Source organism: Amblyomma mixtum, chromosome 1, assembly GCF_055824585.1.
Source record: "Amblyomma mixtum isolate Tamu chromosome 1, ASM5582458v1, whole genome shotgun sequence".
NCBI classification, from domain to species: domain Eukaryota; kingdom Metazoa; phylum Arthropoda; class Arachnida; order Ixodida; family Ixodidae; genus Amblyomma; species Amblyomma mixtum.
Window position 1 is genome coordinate 305,620,689 of NC_143012.1, and position 8,617 is coordinate 305,629,305.

An 8,617-nucleotide genomic window follows, 5' to 3' on the forward strand; every position below is an offset into this window, starting at 1 on the left:
CAACCTTTTGGCTCACAAACTAAAACATCTTAATATTGACTGTAGCTTATTGAAATGGATTGAATGTCTACTTAATCGCTCACAATTAGTTATTGCTTATGGTTATAACACCTGTTTTACAGAGGTGTCTTCCGGAGTTCCACAAGGTTCAGTTCTTGGACCCTAGCTACTGTTCCTGATCTAACATTAATGATCCCCGCTCTCTTATGGATTCTCATATTCACCTATTCGCTGATGTTTGCGTCATTTTTAGAGAAATAACCAACACTAACAACCTTACATTACTTCAGTCAGTGGCGGTCACAGAGAGTGGTTTTAGGGGGAGCGGACAGACTGCTGTATATAAAAAAAAGAAAAAATAGAAACAACGATTTTTCATTTTATTTGCACAAAATTTTTTTTGCGCTTTGTTATTGAAAAATAAATGGCGAAAGGTATAGACGTTATACCATTACTCAATCTTTGAATGTTAACGTTTACGCGAGCAATATTCATTTCGATACCAGGGGAAACGAGTCGACGTCTGAGATAATTGCCACGACATGTCCACTAAGGTCAAAGCACCTGCCCGGACATTTCACCAGTGGGGTTAGCGGCCTTCATTTATCAGTTCTGGGAAGTGGCTTAATTTGTTCTGCCCTCAGTCCCCAAGGCGGCTGGTCGGCGCTCCTTGTCAAGCCAGAAAGGGATGGTCCCCTCGCTTGCGTCGCTGTGTCCCTGGTGGGATAAAGACATGAATGGGTGGCTCCCCCCCCCCCTCCCGCCGACGAGGTTGTTGGCCACCGCAACCGCAGGTAAATGGCACCGCCGTCGCCGCCGCGCCGGCGGCATGGCAAGACAACGGTGGCGGGAACTTGATTACTTTTGTATTTTGTAAATAGTGTACAAAGCTCTCCCCTGTCCTTTCTTGCTGTCGCTCCCCTCTATACTTCTCCTTACTATCCTCTCCCTTTCCCTGTCGTTTCCGCCGGCTGCAGCTCGGGTGCTTAAGATATTAGATAGCAATTGCCGCAGCCGGCAACACTCTTTTGCTTCCTTTTTTTTTTAAATAAACCACTACCACCAAGGCAGGAACACGATACCTATCAACGTGTAGAACGTGGAATTGTGTGAAATAAGACAGCCGCTAACAAGGTGAACGTACAAAGCAGGGGACTACTTGACGAGACCGCCACTGACTTCAGTGCGAAGAATGGTGAATGCAGCTATATATGAACAAATGCAAAGTCATGCGTGTATCTAGAAAAACTTCCGTCCCACCTCACTACTACATCGATAACATTTCGTTGGAATCAGCCTCATCATATAAGTGCATCGGCGTCCACATTACTTATTATCTTAACTGGTCTCTTCATACCGAGAACATAATTGAAAATGCTAATCGCATGCTTTGCTACTTACGTCGCAACTTCTTTAACGTTCCTTCCAATTTGAAACTACTGCTTTATCAAACACTAATACGATAAAAACTCGAGCATGCAACACGTGTATGGCACCCTGCTCATGACCTCATTAATGATCTTGAGCTGGTGCAAAATAACTCTGTGCGTTTAATCCTTGTTAACTACAACCGCACAGCTATGAAGTCTAATATCTGCCTCCCATAACTGACATCGCGTAGAAAAGTGTTTCGTATCACCCTGTTCCACAAGCTGTACCATCATCCCGCTCTTCGTGATCACCTCATCCCCCGTACAATTTCTGTATCCCGCCGCATTGATCATGATCACAAAGTTGGAAGTATGTCATGCAACAGAAAATGCTGCTCGCAGTCATTCCTGCCGCGAACCTCATGCGACTGGAACCACCTTACCGCAGAAGTTGCCGGCACTGAAAATTACGAGCAGTTCCGCGTAGCACTAGCTAACATTGTATATTCAGGCGCTGTTTAATGTTCATGTAATCAACTGTATTTTTCTCTCAGTTTTAGTATATTTACCATTCCCCCTGTGTAATGCCACTAGCCCGTTGTGCTCTAAGCGGTGCGGGCCGGGCTCTATTATTTTACTTTCCTTTTAGACTAGCCCACCCTAACATCTGTGTAATGCCACTGGCCTTGAGGGGTAAATAAATAAATAAACAAACAGAGTAATATGCAAGCCTCTCACACAACATTCACTAATATTTCTTTCTTTCTGTAATAACAATTTGTAGACAGCCTAAAGGCTCATATTTCACTGACGTGAAGGTTCATTTTTCAGTCACAGTTCCATACTGTAGAGCGCAGGATAGCGCTTGTGCTGCATAGTTATTCTTCTGTGTGTGTCATTGTAGGCGCTATTGTTTATTTTCTCAAGTACTATGCACCGTGTATCCCAAACTGAAGTTCTTCTAAATCTTCTTTGATATTAGCAGTTGCAAATTCAAGCCTTCTGCAGGATTTGAAGGAGGCCCAAGGAGACGAGGACTAATTTTATGCATATGCAAATGTAAACAGCTAATCTATCTGTACTATTGTAACTTGCATTCTCTTTTTTGCTTTATGTGCTGTTCTTATATTTCGTGCCATAATGCTGAATGTCGTGATTTTTGTATGTATTATAGTGTAAATTGATACTGTATGTCTGCTGTCAAAGTGTTTTCTTTTTCTTCACTGTAATGCGCGATTGTAATGTTTATCTCTTATATTGTTTGGTGTACTTTCCATGTTCTTTTAAAGTACCAACTTGTTTTTCCTACGTTCAAAACTGTCATCTAATGGTCCCCTGGGCCTTGTCAAGCTGTGTGCACAGCTTTTAGCCCAGGGTGACCAGCCAGATTTTTCTGGTAAATAAAGTGCATTGACTGATTTATTAATTCATTGATATGCAACTTACAAATGATTGGAAATGAGGGGAACATGTGCACAGGGCGGAAAGCGCGTGGTCTGCCAGGAAACACTGAGGTGGCCCCGAGAAGGACCTTTAGTAAGGACGACATCCGTTTTGTGCCTCTTCACTAAGCAGCGACGACACGGCGTGCGCAGTGCTCGTTTTGCACGAGCTGTCGAAGCAATCCTTGGTAAAAAAAAAACACGAGGGAACAAAGTCGTGCTGTGTATGCAGATGCGATCGCCTCGTGGTTCCATTCACGGCGAACAACCATCCGGCAAGCCTGGCTCTTTCGACGGATTCAGGAAACGACTGAAAAGAACAAAAGTAAGGAGCGAAGAAAGGTGCACTGCTTACAGGTTAGAACACAAAAACAAAGCTAGGCGCTGCACTCGGTTAACCCATTCAACGAGGCGTGGCGTGAGCTTTAAATCCGATTTCGACAAGGCGTGAGAAGTCGCTAAAGAAGCAAAGGCACACTGCACTGAATGAATGATATAGATAGACTAAGCGCAAGTCATAACTTCTCTAAAGCCACACTGCACTCGTTTAACCCTGCAACGAGGCCTAGCGCGGGTTCTGATGTCTGGCGCCGATTTCGACAAAGAGAGGGAACACGGCCGCGAGATTGATGCCCGCAATCTTCCAGGAAGCAATGAAGCGGCCCTGAAAAGGGCCGTTTGGAGCAGCTCTTCAACGTCAACCTACAGCGGCGTGGCGGCGAGCAGTAGGCCCAGCGTCCGCGGCGAACAATGACATCGGCTTCCGAGAAGCATATCCAGGGAACGACGCTGCAAAAAAAAAAAAAAAAAGTTTCGTTACAAGCACCGCAATTTGGTGAGTCCTCAATGCACGAGAAAACTTGCGACAATGTAGTTCAGTCCTTACCTCAGGGTTGAGAATGCGCACCCCCGACAAGCGCGTCAGCGTAGCTGTCAAACGGCGGTCCTCAAAGCGCGCCTGATGCGGATCCTTGTAGTGCCGCGGCAAAAACTTTAAATACGAGCACGACACTAGCCACGTGCTCCTGGGGAAACGGCGAAAGCCGCAAGCAAGAACTGCACAGAAATTTCAGCTGGCTGTCGCCGCCGAGCGCACCACGCACGAACGCCATAGCTGCACACGCCTCGAAACGAGCGCGCCGAGGATCACGAAACGAATGCGGCATGCCCGCTCACCACGCACGCGCGGCGTGGCGGGTGCACCTAGCGATTCCCCAGGCGCTCTAGGGAGAGGTCGAGAAAGGCGCGCTGACGCCACGTCCGGTTGAGAACGAGGGCGAAGTCAAAAAACGTCACGGAGAAGCGCATCCCATCGACCAATCAGCGTTTCCAGCCTGCCGTCCCGCAAACGCTTCTGTTTCTCGTCCTTGTCAGGAATAAAGCGTTTGCGGGAAGGCAGGCTGGAAACGCTTATTGGTCCAACGTTTCTAGACAGAACGTTGGATTGGTCGATGTGATGCGCTTCTCCGTGACGTTTTTTGACTTCGCCCTCGTTCTCAACCGGACGTGGCGTCAGCGCGCCTTTCTCGACCTCTCCCTAGAGCGCCTGGGGAATCGCTAGGTGCACCCGCCGCGCGTGCGTGCGTGGTGAGCGGGCATTCGTTTCGTGATCCTCGGCGCGCTCGTTTCGAGGCGTGTGCAGCTATGGCGTTCGTGCGTGGTGCGCTCGTCGGCGACAGCCAGCTGAAATTTCTGTGCAGTATTTGCTTGCGGCTTTCGCCGTTTCGCCAGTAGCACGTGGCTAGTGTCGTGCTTGTATTTAAAGTTTTTGCCGCGGCACTACAAGGATCCGCATCAAGCGCGCTTTGAGGACCGCCGTTTGACAGCAACGCTGACGCGCTTGTCGGGCGTGCGCATTCTCAACCCCGAGGTAAGGACTGAACTACATTGTCGCAAGTTTTCTCGTGCATTGAGGACTCACCAAATTGCGGTGCTTGTAACGAAACTTTTTTTTTGCAGCATCGTTCCCTGGATATGCTTCTCGGAAGCCGATGTCATTGTTCGCCGGACGCTGGGCCTACTGCTCGCCGCCACGCCGCTGTAGGTTGACGTTGAAGAGCTGCTCCAAACGGCCCTTTTCAGGGCCGCTTCATTGCTTCCTGGAAGATTGCGGGCATCCAATCTCGCGGCCGTGTTCCCTCTCTTTGTCGAAATCGGCGCCAGACATCAGAACCCGCGCTAGGCCTCGTTGCAGGGTTAAACGAGTGCAGTGTGGCTTTAGAGAAGTTATGACTTGCGCTTAGTCTAGCTATATCATTCACCCAGTGCAGTGTGCCTTTGCTTCTTTAGCGACTTCTCACGCCTTGTCGAAATCGGATTTAAAGCTCACGCCACGCCTCGTTGAATGGGTTAACCGAGTGCAGCGCTTAGCTTTGTTTTTTTTTCTGTTTTAACCTGTAAGCAGTGCACCTTTCTTCGCTCCTTACTTTTGTTCTTTTCAGTCGTTTCCTGAATCCGTCGAAAGAGCCGGGCTTGCCGGATGATTGTTCGCCGTGAATGGAACCACGAGGCGATCGCATCTGCATACACAGCACGACTTTGTTCCCTCGAGTATTTTTTTACCAAGGATTGCTTCGACAGCTCGGGCAAAACGAGGACTGCGCACGCCGTGTCGTCGCTGCTTAGTGAAGAGGCACAAAACGGATGTCCTTACAAAAGGACCTTCTCGGGGCCACCTCAGTGTTTCCTGGCAGACCACGCGCTTTCCGCCCTGTGAACATGTTCCCCTCATTTCCAATCATTTGTAAGTTGCATATCAATGAATTAATAAATCAGTCAATGCACTTTATTTACCAGAAAAATCTGTCTGGTCACCCTGGGCTGAAAGCTGTGCACACAGCTTGGCAAGGCCCAGGGGACCATTAGATGACAGTTTTAAACGTAGGAAAAACAAGTTGGTACTTTAAAAGAACATGGAAAGTACACCAAACAATATAAGAGATAAACATTACAATCGCGCATTACAGTAAAGAAAACACTGACAGCAGACTACAGTATCAATTTACACTATAATACATACAAAAATTACGACATTCAGCACTACGGCACGAAATATAAGAACAGCACATAAAGCAAAAAAGAGAATGCAAGTTGCAATAGTACAGATAGATTAGCTGTTTACATTTACATATGCATAAAATTAGTCCTCGGCTCCTTGGGCCTCCTTCAAATCCTGCAGAAGGCTTGAATTTGCAACTGCTAATGTCAAAGAAGATTTAGACGAACTTCTGTTTGGGGTACATGGTGCATAGTACTTGAGACAACAAACAATAGCGCCTACAATGACACACGCAGAAGAACGATGCAACACAAGCGCTATCCTGCGCTCTACAGTATGGAACTGTGACTGAAAAATGAACCTTCACGTCAGTGAAATATGAGTCTTTAGGCTGTCTACAAATCGTTATTACAGAAAGAAAGAAATATTAGTGAATGTTGTGTGAGAGGCTTGCATATTACTCTGTTTATTTATTTACGTTACCCCTCAAAGCCAGTGGCATTACACAGGGGGAATGGTAAATATACGAAAACTGAGTGAAAAACACAGTTGATTACATGAATATTAAACAGCGCCTGAATATACAATGTTAGCTAGTGCTACGCGGAACTGCTCATAATTTTCAGTGCCGGCAACATCTGCGGGAAGGTGGTTCCAGTCGCATGAGGTTCGCGGCAGGAATGACTGCGAGCAGCATTTTCTGTTGCATGACATACTTCCGACTTTGTGATCATGATCAATGCGGCGGGAAAATTGTATGGGGGATGAGGTGATCACGAAGAGCGGGTTGATGGTACAGCTTGTGGAACAGGGTGATACGAAACACTTTTCTACGCGATGTCAGTTATCGGAGGCAGATATTAGACTTCATAGTAGTTATACTCGCTGTGCGGTTGTAGTTAACAAGGATTAAACGCACAGAGTTATTTTGCACCAGCTCAAGATCATTAATGAAGTTGTCATGAGCAGGGTGCCATACACGTGTTGCATGCTCGAGTTTTTATCGTATTAGTGTTTGATAAAACAGTAGTTTCAAATTGGAAGGAACGTTAAAGAAGTTGCGACGTAAGTAGCAAAGCATGCGATTAGCATTTTCAATTATGTTCTCGGTATGAAGAGACCAGTTAAGATAATAAGTAATGTGGACGCCGATGCACTTATATGATGAGGCTGATTCCAACGAAATGTTATCGATGTAGTAGTGAGGTGGGACGGAAGTTTTTCTAGATACACGCATGACTTTTCATTTGTTCATATATAGCTGCATTCACCATTCTTCGCACTGAAGTCAGTGGCGGTCTCGTCAAGTAGTCCTCTGCTTTGTACGTTCACCTTGTTAGCGGCTGTTTTATTTCACACAATTCCACGTTCTACACGTTGATAGTTATACGAGCACAATTCGTTGAGATTGTCGAGGCACGGCCGCTTGATGCAAAGCGCACCTCGCTTTCCGCTTTGTATCTAGCGGCCGTGGTCGAGGTATCGTGTTCCTGCCTTGCCGCCACCGTTGTCTTGCCATGCCGCCGGCGCGGCGGCGACGGCGGTGCCATTCACCTGCGGTTGCGGTGGCCAACAACCTCGTCGGCGGAGGGTGTGGGGGGGGGGGAGCTACCCATTCATGTCTTTATCCCACCATGGGACACAGCGACACCAGCGAGGGGACCATCCCTTTCTGGCTTGACAAGGAGCGCCGACCAGCCGCCTTGAAGGAGGGGCCTGAGGGCGGAACAAAGCCACTTCCCAGAACTGAGAAATGAAGGCCGCTAACCCCACTGGTGAAATGTCCGGGCAGGTGCTTTGACCTTAGTGGACATGTCGTGGCGGGATATCTCAGACGTCGACTCGTTTCCCCTGGTATCGAAATGAATATTGCTCGCGTAATGGTATAACGTCTATACCTTTCGCCATTTATTTTTCAATAACAAAGCGCAAAAGAAATTTTGTGCAAATAAAATAAATCGTTGTTTCTATTTTTTCTTTTTTTATATACAGCAGTCTGTCCGCTCCCCATAAAACCACTCTCTGTGACCGCCACTGACTGAAGTAATGTAAGGTTGTTAGTGTTGGTTATTTCTCTAAAAATGACGCAAACATCAGCGAATAGGTGAATATGAGAATCCAGAAGAGAGCGGGGATCATTAATGTTAAATCAGGAACAGTAGCTGGGGTCCAAGAACTGAACCTTGTGGAACTCCGGAAGACACCTCTGTAAAACAGGTGTTATAACCGTCAGCAAAAACTAATTGTGAGCGATTAAGTAGACATTCAATCCATTTCAATAAGTTACAGTCAATATCCAGACGTTTTAGTTTGTGGGCCAAAAGGTTGTGACATACATCGTCGAAAGCCTTTGAAAAATCCAGAAATATACAGTCAGTTAGTGATGATAGATCTAGAATACAGTGCAATGCATGTGTAAACTATGTTAACTGTGTTTCGCAAGAGTAAGGTTTTCGAAAACCATGTTGCGCTGACATAAAAAAGTTGTTCAATGAAAGAAGTTAACAAGGTTGGTGAATATTATATGTTTGAACATTTTGGGTCAAGTATTGGTAAGGGATATGGGACGATAATTAATAAGGGATGCTTTGCTGCCGGATTTGTAGACTGTAACCACCTTTCCGATCTTCCACTCAGTAGCAGCGTTGACTGGTCAATGCTGGAAAAGTTTGGTTAGTATAATGGGCGAATAAGCTGCAGTGCTTTTTAAGTAACGCAGTCATAACCCGGAGCGGAATGAACACTGAGTCCATCAATAAGCTTATTCACACCAGTAGGAGCAACAGTTATAGGTGGCATGAAAACAT

General features: G+C 46.5%; 1 long non-coding RNA gene across 1 annotated transcript; it reads left to right on the forward strand.

The window, feature by feature from the left end:
* Positions 1 to 4,308: 4,308 nt before the first annotated feature.
* On the forward strand, positions 4,309 to 5,600 carry LOC149372292 (uncharacterized). The gene is made up of 2 exons (XR_016292316.1): positions 4,309 to 4,682; positions 4,772 to 5,600. It is a non-coding gene; the product is annotated as an uncharacterized LOC149372292 (long non-coding RNA).
* The last annotated feature ends 3,017 nt before the right edge of the window (positions 5,601 to 8,617 follow it).